The 15,701-nt window shown below is 45.7% G+C and overlaps 1 protein-coding gene across 2 annotated transcripts in view; it reads left to right on the forward strand.

Annotated features, from left to right (window-relative positions):
* MBOAT7 (membrane bound O-acyltransferase domain containing 7) overlaps positions 1-15,701 on the forward strand; it is a 71,735-nt gene that overhangs the window by 508 nt on the left and 55,526 nt on the right. The window contains exon 2 of one of the 2 annotated variants that reach the window (XM_056541935.1): positions 11,457-11,490. The exons of the other annotated variant lie outside the window; for it this stretch is intronic. The gene's annotated coding sequence lies outside the window, so the exon portion shown is untranslated. The remainder of the gene's footprint in view (positions 1-11,456; positions 11,491-15,701) is intronic. 2 annotated transcript variants of the gene reach the window in all.

Consider the following 15,701-nt stretch of genomic DNA (forward strand, 5'->3'; position numbering starts at 1 on the left):
CCAGAAAGTTAAACAGATTTGTAAATTACTTCTATTAAAAAATCGTAATCCTTCCAGTACTTATTAGCTGCTGAACACTACAGAGGAAATTGTTTTCTTTTAGGAACACAGCGCTCTCTGCTGACATCACAAGCACAGTGCTCTCTGCTGACATCTCTGTCCATTTTAGGAACTGTCCAGAGTTGGAGAAAATCGCCATAGCAAACATATGCTGCTCTGGACAGTTCCTAAAATGGACAGAGATGTCAGCAGAGAGCACTGTGGTCATGATGTCAGCAGAGAGCTCTGTGTTCCAAAAAGAAAACAATTTCCCCTGTAGTATACAGACCCTAAAAAGTACTGGAAAGATTAAGATTTTTTAATAGAAGTAATTTACAAATCTGGCCCCAGTTGAATAAAATAAAAAAAAACGTTTTCCACGGTAGTCCCCCTTTAATCTTATGTGATGTCCCGGTACCGTATTTCATACGTTACCTTGTGGTGAGGTCCCCAATGACAGAGTCCCTAGGAACAGTGGGGGTCCTCTACTTTAGCTAGCCCCTCGTCACCCCATAGTTATTTAATATTTATGTAAATAAATATGTCTATTAAAGATTCCTACCTTGTTCGCGTCGCAGGACCTGTGACTTGTCATGTGACTTAGTTCGGAACTCTATGGTTTGCTGAAGGACCTTTGGTGGTTCTCATGACATGTGATCACCCACAATGCAATGTAACGGTGAGTGACAGTTGTTATGGACCAATCCAAACCGGCCAGCCCCTGCCCATATAAGGGAGCTGCGCCATCTTGATCGCTCACTTGGGTTGCTGACTCTGGATGAGGTAGGACCTCCGCAGCTTACAAGACAAATTACTAGACATAAGCCTTGCGGTCTAAGCCTGCGCTAGAGACAGATAGTTCATACAATTCCCTGCTACCTCAGCAAGATCTCCGGACCTAATCAAACCCCTAAATCCGGCGGATCGATGCAAATACAATCCTCTAAAGCTAAAGAGAACTTTCCGGTCCTAAGCATCTGTCAATCACTGCTGTGCTGTCTATATAGACTCTGTTATCTGGACTGTTACCGTTATTGCAAATACAGAAAATCTTCAGTAAAGATTCCGCAAGTTTTAAGTTCAGCACTGCTGTGTACAATCTATTTATTTCACACTCACCTATCGCTCTTGGGAAGGGTGGCGATAGGCCCAGCATCAATACAGAGTTTTAACCCTCACCCTGGTGTCACGAGTGACAAGGGTTAACAGTGCCCTTTCAGTATCTAGAACAGCAACACCCCAACTAACCTACACCCCACAAGGCTTTTCCACACAGTTACTCACCACACTTATGTGTCAGCATCCTGCCGAAAACGAGATGCCGATGTATATTGATAACAGGAGCAGGGGAACCCATTCACTTCTATGGCCAAATGGTGTCACCCCTAGTGACTCTGGGGGAGATTTATCAAAACCTGTCCAGAGGAAAAGTTGCCCAGTTGCCCATAGCAACCAATCAGATCGCTTCTTTCATTTTTAACAAGGCTTCTGCAAAATGAAAGAAGCAATCTGATTGGTTGCTATGGCCAACTGTGGATCTTTTCCTCTGGACAGGTTTGATCTCCCCTTCTGTTCGGAACATATCCGCTATTTTAAATGGACTTATGATGGGGGCTATTGCACTTTTGAAATAGTGCCTATGGCCTAACTGGAGTCACTGGGTGACTCCTTTTGGCCATAGAAGTTAATAGGGTCCCTGGTCCCGTTAAAGAACTCCTGTTTATTAAAATCTTAGGATAGGGAATAAGTGTCAGATCGAGGGGGTCCAACTGTTGAGACACAGAACACACAGCCGCTCTGTGGCAATTAATCAAAGAAAAGTGTTACTCCCATCAGGAGACAAATCCAGCACTCTCTGAGAAGTTTAAAATGATACATTTTTATTCAAAAATCCATAAAAATGTCCACATGGACTACAGAAATACAATAAAACATCAATGCAATTCGAAACATTTTTTTTCAAGGCTGAAAAATATGCTCCGAAATGCGTTGGTGATTTATTGTATGTCTGTAGTCCATATGAACCCTCCGCGACACTTATCCCCTATCTTTAGTATAGGGAATACGTTTTATAAACGGGAGTTTTCCTTTAACAGTATACGTTGGCGTCCCGTTTTCGGACAGATGCTGATGGATACAATTAACTGGGAAAGAAACATAGAGTGTTCGTACCATCATGGGATGGTTTGGAATCCCCATCCGTTTTCAGGAAACGGTTGCAGTCCCAGTGGTCAGACCACTGATCCACTACTTTGGGCTAGGTTCACACTGCATTAGTGATTCGATCAGCTGTATCCGTCGCCAAAAACAGGATACCAACGTATATGATAACAGAGAACAGTGGACGCCATTCCTTTCAATGGCCGAACAGAGTCAACGTTTAGGCAACGTGCCCTATTTTCAGCAGATTAGATAGTGCTTTTGACTCTGCTGAAAATAGCGCATATCGACTGAATGGTGAAATGCATCGCACCTGATGTTCTTCTCTTTTTGTCGTGATGCTGACGGATACATCTGATGGAATCACAAGTGCAGTGTGGATAGGGGATAACGTTCCATAAAGAGAATACCCCTTTCAGGGTAGGTTAGTGTTTCAAAACAGGGTGCCTTCAGCTGTTGCAAAACTACTACTCCCAGTATGCCTAGACAGCCTTTGACTGTCTGAGCATGGTGGCAGTTGTAGGTTTGCAACAGCTGGAGGCACCCTGGTTGGGAAACACTGGACTAGGTTCACACTGCATTTATGGTTTTTATCACAGGTATCTGTCATCATCAAGCCAGGATGCCATGTATACGCACTGAGTGCCATTCATTTCAACTGTCCAAATAGAGTCACCTAGTGACTCCAGGCATCTTTCTGCTAGTACACGCTATTCAGATTCAATAAAGATTCAATAAAGAGAATCTGTCATTAGTATTATCCATTCACATGGCCATAGTGCTCCAGTTGGAGGGAGCTCTATTGGTCAGTATTTTTTTCTCCGCTCAACTCCTGTGCAATACTGGACACCCAATGGATTCCATTCAAGTCAATAGGATTTGTGCGACCCAGCAGTGTCAGTTGTACTCCGACCCGTTCAGAGTCCGTTTAGCTCAATAAAAAAAAGCCGGACTGACCCTAAACAGCTCGGAGTACAGGAGTCTTGTAGTGCGGGTGACACTGATGACAATGATACTTACCGGTCCCCGCTTCATGCCTCCATTTCACAGTTCTTTGGTCCATGCAAATAATGTTCTTGGTATATAGGGGCATTCCATAATTCCTCGTGCACGGTGACGTCTCACCAGCATCTTCCTATTAGCCCCACCACCTTCTGCTGCAAAATGGTGCTCCACTCTGCAGAGGCTCAGCACAGTTGTGGAGACTCTAATAGGAAGATGGGAGAGCTTGGGAACTGATGACAAATTACCAGAGCACCACCTACTATACGCTAAAGTATACGTCAGTCTCCTGTTCTTGGCTAGTCGCTGTAAAATAGCCTGTACTAGCAGAAAGTTGCACGAGTAACCAGATGACTCTGGACCATTGAAATGAATGGCTCTTGCTTCTGCCCATCACAGTATATATGTCAGTATTTGCCAGAAACATGTTTGTAAAAGCACAATATAAGTGTCCCGAGGCATAGTCTCAGTATAAATTGTTTACTTAAAGGAGTACTCTAGTGCAGAATATTCCTGCTCCGTCCTGCCTGGGCTGCAAAATAAATGAAAATGAACCATCACTCACCTTCCTGGGTTCCCACGGAGCGCCACTACAGCTGATCGGTCCTCCGGTCCATCTCCTTCATACTTCCGTGTGTAACGAAGCGTCACATGGCGCACAACCTATCGCCGGCCGAGGCAGAACATCATCGCGGCGGCCGGCGATAGGCTGAGCGCCATGTGACGCTTCGTTACACCCGGAAGTATAAACCCAGGAAGGGGAGAGATGGTTCATTTTCATTTATTTTGCAGCCCGGGCAGGATGGAGCAGGAATACTCTGCACTAGAGTACTCCTTTAAATATAGATTGTTTACTTAAATGTAAATATAGATTGAATACTATTGCATAATACAGATTGTTTTCCCTAATTTTTATTTTTTTTTTTGCTGAAAGGAACCTGTGGTGGCCCAGTACAGAAGTTGCACCCCTGTACCCTTGCTGCCCTGTCAGGCTGACTCTATTCAGTGACCCCTGGGCCCCCTGTTCATATGTTCCGTCAATAGTGTTAAATGCCTATGATAATTAATGTAAAGTGTATATAGTGTTATGTATCTTTAACCCCTTAAGGACGCAGCCCTTTTTCACCTTAAAGGGGTACTCCGCCCCTAGACATCTTATCCTCTATCCAAAGGATAGGGGATAAGATGTCAGATCGCCGCGGTCCCGCTGCTGGGGACCCCCAGGATTGCCGCTGCGGCACCCCTCTGTCATTACTGCACAGAGCGAGTTCGCTCTGTCCGTAATGACGGGCGATACAGGGGACGGAGCAGCGTGACGTCATGGCTCCGCCCCTGGTGACATCATGGCCCGCCCCCTTAATACAAGTCTATGGCAGTGGCGTGACGACCGCCACGCCTCCTCCCATAGACTCGTATTGAGGGGGGCGGACCGTGACATCATGAGGGGCGGAGCCGTGACGTAACGATGCTACGGCCCCTGTACTGCCAGTCATTACATGCAGAGCGAACTCGCTCAGTGCAGTAATGACAGCGGGCTGCCGCAGCGGCAATCCCGGGGGTCCCCAGCAGCGGGACTGCGGCGATCTGACATCTTATCCCCTATCCTTTGGATAGGGGATAAGATGTCTAGGGGCGGAGTACCCCTTTAAGGACTGAGCAATTTTTCGCAATTCTGACCACCGTCGCTTTACGAATTAATAACTTGAAAACGCTTTTACCGAATATTCTGATTCTGAGATTGTTTTTTTGTGACATATTCTACTTTATTTTGGTGGTAATTTTTCGGCGTTACTTGCATCCTTTTTTGGTGAAAAATCCCAAAATGTCATGAAAATTTTGAAAATTTAGCAACTTTGAAGCTCTCTTCTTGTAAGAAAAATGGATATTCCAAATACATTTTATTTTTATTCACAAATACAATATGTCCACTTTATGTTGGCATCATAAAATGGACATATTTTTGCTTTTTGAAAAAATTTGAGGGCTTCAAAGTAGAGCAGCAATTTTAAAAAATTTCATGAAAATTGCAAAATCTGAAGGGACAGATGTTACAGAACTACAACTCCCAGCATTCCTGGGCAGTCTAGGCATGCTGACAGTTGTAGTTTGGCAACATCTGGAGGGCTACCGTTTGGGCACCACTGTGACCCTCCAGATGTTCCAAAACTACAACTCCCAGCATGCCCAGTCTGGGCATGCTGGGAGTTACAGTTTGGCCTTCCTAGTGGTTGCCACAGTAAAGATCACTTAACTTTCACTTTCATTCCCCCCCCCCCCCCACCATAGTTTCCCTACCTGAGCCTGGATCCAGCAGTCTCCAGCGACGATCGGATAATAACCCGCCTGAACACTGCCAAGTTGGGGGCTATTGAACAACAATGGGCTTCACAATTAGCTAATTACAGTTTCACCATCAAGTACAGAAGTGGCAAGTGAAACGTCAATGCGATGTACTGTCTCAGGATGACCCCAGCGAAGAACCACCTGTGGAAAACGAGTGGGAAGACTTGGCGGTGCCCCCATTTTATGTTGTGACCGCTGACATGGATGGTGAACCCAGGTCAGAAAAGGTAAAGAAGACCTGTATGTATACCTGGAAGACTCTCCAAGATGAAAGTAGAGTTATGGGGGATCTGTTGGACTACCTTCTGGCGAAAAAGGTACCAACCAGTCTACGCTAAACCCAGTGTGGCTACAAGTTAAAATGTCTGTGGCGACAGAGGAAGAGACTGTTTGTGCACAAAGGACTGTTGTACAGAAATTCTTTGGATCCGGTATCTGGTGATCGACTTCATCAGATTCTGGTTCTCTGAAGAGATGGTCCTCAACGCATATCATGACCAGTCAGGACACTTTGGAGTCCACAAGACCGATACTGTCAGGCGAAGATTCTATTGGAATGGAATGCGGAGCGACATTGTGAAATGGTCCAGTGAATGGTCTGTCTGTAATGTCACCAAGAATGTGCGCAAAGACACCAGAGCACCCCTCCACTCCATCCAGAGTGACAGACCCAATCAGTTGGTCGCGCTAGACCATGTGAAGTTGTCTCCTACCCAGTCCGGGTATACCTATGCTCTCACCATGGTGGATCATTACTCCAAGTGGGTTGTCATGGTACCTGTCAAAGATCTCACAGCCAAAACAATGGCCCAGATGTTCTACTCTAAATGGGTGCAACCCACCGCCTATCGCCCCGAGTCTGTCCTAACTGACTGTGGAACGGCCTTTGAGGCTCAACCCTTCCAAGAACTATGTAAATTCCACAACTGCAAGAAACTCAGAACCACCGCCTATCACCCTCAGGGGAATGGGCTCTGTGAGCGCATCAACCAAGTCTTTATCAATATGCTGTAATGCATATTACAACAACACAGTACACTGCTCCACTGGGTACACCCCCTTCTATTTGATAATGGGACAATACGAGCAACTTCCTAAAGACCGGACGTTCGGGTTATAGGCTCCAATCAACGATTCTCCACAAGCGTCCCTCCAGTGGGTCTCTGACCATCAGAGGAGAATTCAAGAGGCCAAAAAGATTGTCAATAAGAAAATGGGTGAGGCCCGACAAAGGCAACAAGATGATTACAACTGCCATGCCTCAGCCAAACCACTCCAGGTGGGCGACAAAGTTTGGCTACGGAAGTTCCCAAGAACCAACAAATTGGACTCCATCTGGGAGACAGAACCCTACATGGTGACAGCTATACTCTATCCCGAGTTCGATGTATACAAAGTCCAGAAGCCTGAGTATGAGCCACAAGTCGTCCACCTAAATCGTATCAAGATCTGTCTTAAAGAAGATTTTCCAGTACTCCCACCACTGTCTCCTCCAGATGTCAGACCTGTTGTTACGCCTAGCGCTCCGGGTCCCCGCTCCTCCCCGGAGCGCTCACGGCGTCTCTCTCCCTGCAGCGCCCTGGTCGGTCCCGCTGACCGGGAGCGCTGCACTGTCATGGCCGTCGGGGATGCGATTCGCACAGCGGGACGCGCCCGCTCGCGAATTGCATCCCAGGTCACTTACCCGTCCCGGTCTCCTGCTGTCATGTGCTGGCGCGCGCGGCTCCGCTCTCTAGGGCGCGCGCGCGCCAGCTCTCTGAGACTTAAAGGGCCAGTGCACCAATGATTGGTGCCTGGCCCAATTAGCTTAATTGGCTTCCACCTGCTCCCAGACTATATCTGCTCACTGCCCCTGCACTCCCTTGCCGGATCTTGTTGCCTTGTGCCAGTGAAAGCGTTTAGTGTGTCCAAAGCCTGTGTTACCTGAACTTCTGCTATCCATCTTGACTACGAACCTTGCCGCCTGCCCCGACCTTCTGCTACGTCTGACCTTGCCTCTGCCTAGTCCTTCTGTCCCACGCCTTCTCAGCAGTCAGCGAGGTTGAGCCGTTGCTAGTGGATACGACCTGGTTGCTACTGCCGCAGCAAGACCATCCCGCTTTGCGGCGGGCTCTGGTGAACACCAGTAGCCTCTTAGAACCGGTCCACTAGCACGGTCCACGCCAATCCCTCGCTGACACAGAGGATCCACTACCTGTGAGCCGAATCGTGACACCTGTGAAGGAGTATGGCGAAGGGATCCTGGCGAAGGGATCCACCCATCCATGGATTTCCCTATGTTCTCTCCAAGTCAGCCAGCATTCTTCTGTTTGCCTCCAACTCCGGGACTAATCCAACCAACGTTAGTTAATATGCCAGTCCCTGCTCTATCACCGTTGGCTACAGTTTATACACCTGTCTCCAGGAAAGCCAGCAATGTCTCCAACCTCTCCAATACAAGTGCCAGCGGTTCCGATTCCAACAACTTCTGAGCAAATTCCAGCTTCAGTATTTGCCGAAGAAGAGCCTGCTGAAGTTCCAGAAGTTCCATCAGTTCCTAGCTCCCCAGAGGTGGTGTTGCACAGATCCCATAGGTCCACACAGGGACAGTTACCTGCAAGATACAGGGAGTAACAATGTTCTTGTATAAAAGTTATCCAGTCTATAATATATTAATGTTTAGTCAGTATAGCCTGATTACTTTTAATGTAATTTCATGTACAGATAGTTAGTGATGTATAATTTATTAGTACCCCATTCACCCTGTAAGCCACCTAACCCACCTACAGGATATAAAAGCATGTGCCCTCTATTTTTCACTCTATATAGTACTTTATTACACAATTAGTGATTATCAGTACACAAAATTGTTTATCCATTTTCTGGTTCGCAACGTACAGGGGCAGGATAGAATTAGATTTACTAACATCTCTCCTGTTATTTGCATCCATCTTACATGCACATGCGCAAACCAGGCAGTACATCTGATCATTCCGTCTAGTAACTAAGCAACGTAACAAGCGAAGATCATGAATGAAAACGAGGCTTGACACTAACCCGCATACGATGCCCGATAGCGAAACTGCAAGCGAGGCTTGCAGCGCATAATTATCATTTCCCCCAACGCCCCTCCCCTACACATAGTCGACCCTATGCGCACACTGATTGGCCATCCAGCGATGGGATAGCGGTGGGGGCGGGCTGTTTTGAACACGAGGGGGTGTATCAATAACACACAGTGATTTTAAACCAGTGCACGGCCGCCATCAGAAGCCATGCATGCTTATACACACTGGCCCTCATTTACAAAGACTGGAGTGTCTGTTAGATTTTTTTTTTCAGTGTACTCGTCTTTTTTTTCCTTGTGATTTACTTATCTGTCGCATGTGTCGTTTTTTTTTTTTATGTCGCACGATATTAAATTCTGTCGCACGGGAATAAAAAGTGTTGCACTGGAAAAATAAAAATTAAACGAAATAAATAAAGTAAAGTTACTCTGCACAAGGATGTAACTTTACATTCATGATTGTTAATGGGTTAACAACCCAAAAGTTTTTAAAAAAAATATACATATTAAAAAAAAAATATATATATATATATATATATATATATATATATATATATATATATATATATAAATTTAAAAAATCTATTACATAATTTAATCATAAAAGCGTTGAGGGGTTAAAAATGCCTTTAAAGTATAAAACAAGTAATTTAATCATGAACCACAATGGTCAGCTGTCCCTTCCTCAAAAACACTCCATTTTTCCATTTTCACTCGACCCCTGGGCTGTCTGTTTTTCAGAGTTGAGAAATCACACTTTTTTCAGAGTGATTTTACAATTACTCCGAGTGATTTTTCCATTTTGTCGGATTAACGCCCATTTTTGTGTAAACCACGCCCATTTTGTAGGTTAAATTAAACTCTCCGAGTGTTTTGGAAAATGTAGGTTGTGCGCCAAAATTTTGGGCGCAATAACCGAGAAAAAACGTCGGTTCTCCTTTAGTAAATGAGGGCCACTGAGCGAGGCTCCAATGATATTATCAGACTGTCAGCGATTCCTGATGATCGGACAGTGAAAAGCGTTGAATCGCAATCTCTAGCCACCTCCTAAACTAATCTCAGCCAGAAGATACGCCGTGGACCACAGGTTTTACTGCTGCTACGCTTGCACACATGTTATTGTATATTTGCACAAGCCACCCATTATAGTGACTAATAGCTATATATTATATACAGTGACCCCCCGACCTAAGATGGCCCCGACATATGATGAAATCGACATACAATGCTTTCTTATGTTGGGGCCATCGCATTAAGTGCTATCCGGCAGCGCCAAATGCTTAAGCTGCTGCCGGATAGCAGCTTAATGTTCCCCCGTGTGGTGCGGTAAGTATTACTTACCCCTCCACGATGCTCCGGGGTGCCCTCCGGGTCCAGCGCTTGTCTTCCGGTGTCTTCTCGGCCCTCTCCGATGACGTCAATACGCTGCTGCGCACGTAATCCAATAGTAAGGCCTTGCGGAAGACAGAAGAGGACCGGAGAAGACAGCAGAGAGCCCAGCGGAGGCCGGGGTCACCATCGGGAGCGGCGGGGACACCATCTCGAGTGGCGGGGACAGGTGAGTACAGCTTCCCATACTTTACATTGCACGAATCCCTCAACATACGATGGATTCGACAAACGATGGCTCGTTTGGAACGAATTACCATCGTATGTTGAGGGACCACTGTACTATACTTCCTCTTGCACTGACATTTTGTTGCACTGATCACACAATCGGATGTGCAATAACTCTCCTTCGGATCGTGCAATACCTGAGTAAGAAATATCTGCTATAATATACACTTCGGGGCTGAGCAATCACTTGTGGATATATTCATATGTTTTTTTTTTTTTTTTTGCTGCTCAATGTGAAGGACACTATGAAATGTTCAATTCATATGAAGTGATATAATTTGAAGTACAATAATCTATTTTGGGACTGTGCAATCGTTTGGTGCAAATCATATGTTGCAATACTATCTGGAATTGTGCAATTTTGACCTGTGGATTTGAAGTTTCTTACTGTTACCAATGTGAAAAACTTATAAATGACTGAATCTCTCCGCACTTTACAAGATTGGCATAGAATTATCTTAGGCTGAGACATGGCACCTGTTTATAAGCACTTTCTACCAATATCTGAGTAGAGATGGCGGCCGTTTAGTTTGTCTATTTTTGTGTGTTTATCTACTTCATTTTAAACAGATGAAATAAAATTAGTATTTTAACCTTTCATATCTTCAGTGCAATATACAATTTCCTTGGAAGATCAATCCATAAAATTTGTGTTAATCACTAGTGTTGAGCGGCATAGGCCATATTCGAATTCACGAATATTCGCGAATATATGGGCGAATATTCGTCATATATTCGCGAATATTCGCATATTCGTAATATTCTTGTTTTATTTTCGCATATGCGAAAATTTTCATATGCACAAATTAGCATATACCAAAATTAGCATAAACGGAAATTCGCATATGCGGAAATTAGCATATGCAAATGACAGTAGTATGACAGCCTTCTTACACCACACAAGCTGGAAGCAGAGAGGGGTGATCACTGTGATGTGTACTGTGAAAAAAATAAATAAATAAATAAATAAAAATAACGAATATTCGTAATTCCGAATATATAGCGCTATATTCGCGAATATTTGCGAATTCGCGAATATGCAATATTCGTGAATAAAATTCGGATTGCGAATATTCGCGAGCAACACTATTAATCACAGTCAGTGCCACCTAGTTAGTGATGTACATAGCATACATGTATCTAAATAGTCAAATGTCATATAATTAGTCAGGACCGTAGCTAACCAGTCTATATATTCATTCTACATCTATCATCAAATGACTATTGTTTCCTGTTCACCTGTGTACAGGGTGCTCTTGTGGCCAGAGAGTTCTCCTGGAGGTGTAAGTAACACGTACATTGACAGAGCTACTGTATATATATATATATATATATATATATATATATATATATATATATATAGGTAATATTGTCATATGTTGTCAGAAAATGTGTATTTACTTGTATAATGTTATGGGGAGCGCTGAAGGACCCCATTGGCAAAGGCATTCGGGTAGAAAGCCTTCTGCAGCCCGATCCGAATTCATCCTTATTCTCCAGCAAGCAGTTACGAGTCCAAAAAAGTTCCACATGTTTTCATCTTCTTTATCCCAGTCTTCAATACCCTCACAATGGAGCATGTAAGGACATTAAGATAAGTGCCACATGGACTCTTCCCCAGTTTATTTGTTCACCAGCCCTGTGAAGGACATTTGTGACATGCCCCAGGAACTGTTTGTTGCTATCACCAGGCCCCAGGATGGCTGTTGTTAAGAGGGGGAGTTTGTGGTGGCCCAGTACATGAGTTGCACCCCTGTACCCTTGCTGCCCTGTCAGGCGGACTTTATTCAGTGACCCCTGGGCCCTCCTGTATCTATGTTCCGTCAATATTGTTAAATGCCTATGATAATTAATGTAATTTATATATAGTGTTATGTACCTTTAAATACTATTGTCATGTGTTGTAACCAAGGAAGGTACCAGTGACCATGTGACCTACAGGGTGACCTATGGGACCCCTCCAGAGTCTCCCCCCATATAAACCCTGGGAGGAGCTAGTTCACTCTCTTCTCTTAGTCCAAGTCTTTGCTGAGTTCAGTGAGGTCAAGTCCCAAGAGAATGTCTGGTGTCCTGAGGAGGCCTGAAGCCTACCACGCAGCCACGCATCCAAAAGTCCACTACCCCACAGGTGAACGTCAAAACCTGGTAAGCTACAAATGGAGTGAAGTCCGTCTAGTCAGTCCCAGTGAAGTCAGTGAAGATTAATCTGTGTCAAGTCAGCGTGGCTCTGCATCAAATTGTCCAAGTCCACTACAAGTCCCAGGGAGCCCTGAGGTCTCTGAAGTCACTGGTCACCACCTTGAGTCTGGCTAAGCTGTTAAGACTGTTACACATGTCTAACTCAGTAAAACAGCTGTTGTTCTGCAACTTGGCATTGGAGTTATTATTTCCCCATGCCTAGCCCAGTATCCAGCAGTGTACCTTCGGGTGGTGTAGGGGTTAAACCATGCCCTGGTGTCACGAATACAAGGGGTTAATGCCATCTCCCCCTGGGGTAATAACATCTGCCCTCATCACACCCTCACCACAAACCATCACATTAAAATGCAGTCCATTCTGCAGGCATCATGTTATAGAGCAGGAGAAGCTGAGCAGATGGACAGCTAGTTTTGTTGGGAAAGTTCTAGTATAACTTGTCATTTAATCATGTAAATCTCTTTTTATTCTGGACTTAGTAGTCAAGTGGGCAGTCCTACTCAGTGATTGACAGCTATCTGTGCATCAATGTGTATATAGAGAGAGAACTGTCAGTTTGTTGAGTAGGATCATCCACTTGAATACTTAGCAAAGAATGAGCGGAGGATTCCATGAATAAATGACAACGTTTCAAAAACTATATCAATCTGCTCAACTTCTCCTACTCTATAACACGACATCTGCAGATTAACCACTTCCTGATCTATGAGATAGATATATCTATGTACATCATGACGGTAGATGGTAGATAACGCTTAGTGACGGACATATTTTGCTGCTACTGTCAGGAGTTGAGTTAACCCTGTAGATGGTGCGGTTAGTGTGTTTGGGCAATGTTTTTGTTTTTTCCATTCTCGATTTCTGGAGGCTCCGGGACTGAAGCCTCATGACCACAGGGCCGGAGTATCATGACGTCATGACTCTGCCCCGTGGAATGTCACACCCCGCCCCTCAATGCAAGTCTATGGTAGGGGGCGTGTCTTAGGGCCGGAGTACCCCTTTAAGGTTTGGAAAGCATGATGAATTGTTGCTAGAGAAGAAACATGGTATAAATTCATAAAAGCAAAGACCTATGTAGCTACTTTCCTTTTAACCCCTTAAGGACTAGAGAAGAGAGAACTTTAGAAAAGTTGTCAGTTTGATTTGGCTCAGTTTGACATAAACCGGCAATTACATAGGCCCCAAACATGTTTCTTACACTGCCTAACAGCTCTAAGGCCCTGTCTAACACTGCTAGGAATGTATTCAAGTAGTTTTAAAGTGGTTTTAAGGCTCAGTTATGGCAATTTTTTTAGGCTTATTTACACTAAAATCAAGCAGCATAAAGTATCCCTGGTTGACATTAGATGCTTGCCAGTGTTAAAATGCACACACAGGTTTTGGAAGACGCAGGTTTTGGAAGACACAGGTTTTTTCCAGACGTTCCAAAAATTATCCCTTTTTGGGAGTGGCAAGAGCTTTTTAGTCTGTTAAGCGAAGAAGATGGCATGGATTTCCGTTCAAAAAATTATCCCTTCTTTGGAGTAGCTACAGAATTGGCGGACTGTCATTAGCCAGCATACAGCAGGAGTTGGCGGAGTGGTGTTATTAGCATCAGCCAGCAGACAACAGGAGGTATCGGACTGGTGTTACTGGCATTAGCCAACGGACAGCAGGAGGTGGCAGACTGATGTTACTAGTAGTAGCCAGCGTACATTAGGAGTTGTGTTAGTACTTATGTGATCTGCTAGCTAAGTGATCATGTACTCTATGATCAGTGCATGTACAAACACTCCAAAGATCTGAAATCAAGAACTAATAAACAAATAGAGTTCAAAACACCAGACAAGGAAATGGATGAGTCAACTTAGACTCCGGAAACAAACAGGAATATACAATTACCCCCCAAAAAAACAGTGGGCACAGGAATGTCTTGACACTAAAACACAATCTCCCATAGTCCAGAATGGAGCATAGAGATATCGGGGGACATTTACTAATCTAGTCTATTCTGGGTATGCTTATAGACCAGCGTATGTGGTAGTCTCCTGTCTGTTGTTGTTACGCCGAGCGCTCCGGGTCCCCGCTCCTCCCCGGAGCGCTCGCTTCACTCTCGCTACCGCAGCGCTCCGGGCAGCTCCACTGACCCGGTGCGCTGCGATACCGTCTCCAGCCGGGATGCGATTCGCGATGCGGGTGGCGCCCGCTCGCGATGCGCATCCCGGCTCCCGTACCTGACTCGCTCTCCGTCTGTCCTGTCCCGGCGCGCGCGGCCCCGCTCCCTAGGGCGCGCGCGCGCCGGGTCTCTGTGATTTAAAGGGCCACTGCGCCGCTGATTGGCGCAGTGGTTCCAATTAGTGTGTTCACCTGTGCACTCCCTATTTATACCTCACTTCCCCTTCACTCCCTCGCCGGATCTTGTTGCCATTGTGCCAGTGAAAGCGTTCCCTTGTGTGTTCCTAGCCTGTGTTCCAGACCTTCTGCCGTTGCCCCTGACTACGATCCTTGCTGCCTGCCCCGACCTTCTGCTACGTCCGACCTTGCTTCTGTCTACTCCCTTGTACCGCGCCTATCTTCAGCAGCCAGAGAGGTTGAGCCGTTGCTAGTGGATACGACCTGGTCACTACCGCCGCAGCAAGACCATCCCGCTTTGCGGCGGGCTCTGGTGAAAACCAGTAGTGACTTAGAACCGGTCCACTAGCACGGTCCACGCCAATCCCTCTCTGGCACAGAGGATCCACCTCCTGCCAGCCGGCATCGTGACAGTAGATCCGGCCATGGATCCCGCTGAAGTACCTCTGCCAGATGTCGCTGACCTCACTACGGTGGTCGCCCAGCACTCACAACAGATAGCGCAACAAGGCCACGAGCTGTCTCAACTGACCGTGATGCTACAGCAGCTACTACCACAGCTTCAGCAATCATCTCCTCCGCCAGCTCCTGCACCTCCTCCGCAGCGAGTGGCCGCCTCAGGCCTACGACTATCCTTGCCGGATAAATTTGATGGGGACTCTAAGTTTTGCCGTGGCTTTCTTTCACAATGTTCCCTGCACTTGGAGATGATGTCGGACCAGTTTCCTACTGAAAGGTCTAAGGTGGCTTTCGTAGTCAGCCTTCTGTCTGGAAAAGCTCTGTCATGGGCCACACCGCTCTGGGACCGCAATGACCCTGTCACTGCCTCTGTACACTCCTTCTTCTCGGAATTTCGTAGTGTCTTTGAGGAACCTGCCCGAGCCTCTTCTGCTGAGACTGCCCTGTTGAACCTGGTCCAGGGTAATTCTTCCGTTGGCGAGTACGCCGTACAATTCCGTACTCTTGC

Source organism: Hyla sarda, chromosome 10, assembly GCF_029499605.1.
Source record: "Hyla sarda isolate aHylSar1 chromosome 10, aHylSar1.hap1, whole genome shotgun sequence".
In the NCBI taxonomy this organism is placed as follows: Eukaryota; Metazoa; Chordata; class Amphibia; order Anura; family Hylidae; genus Hyla; species Hyla sarda.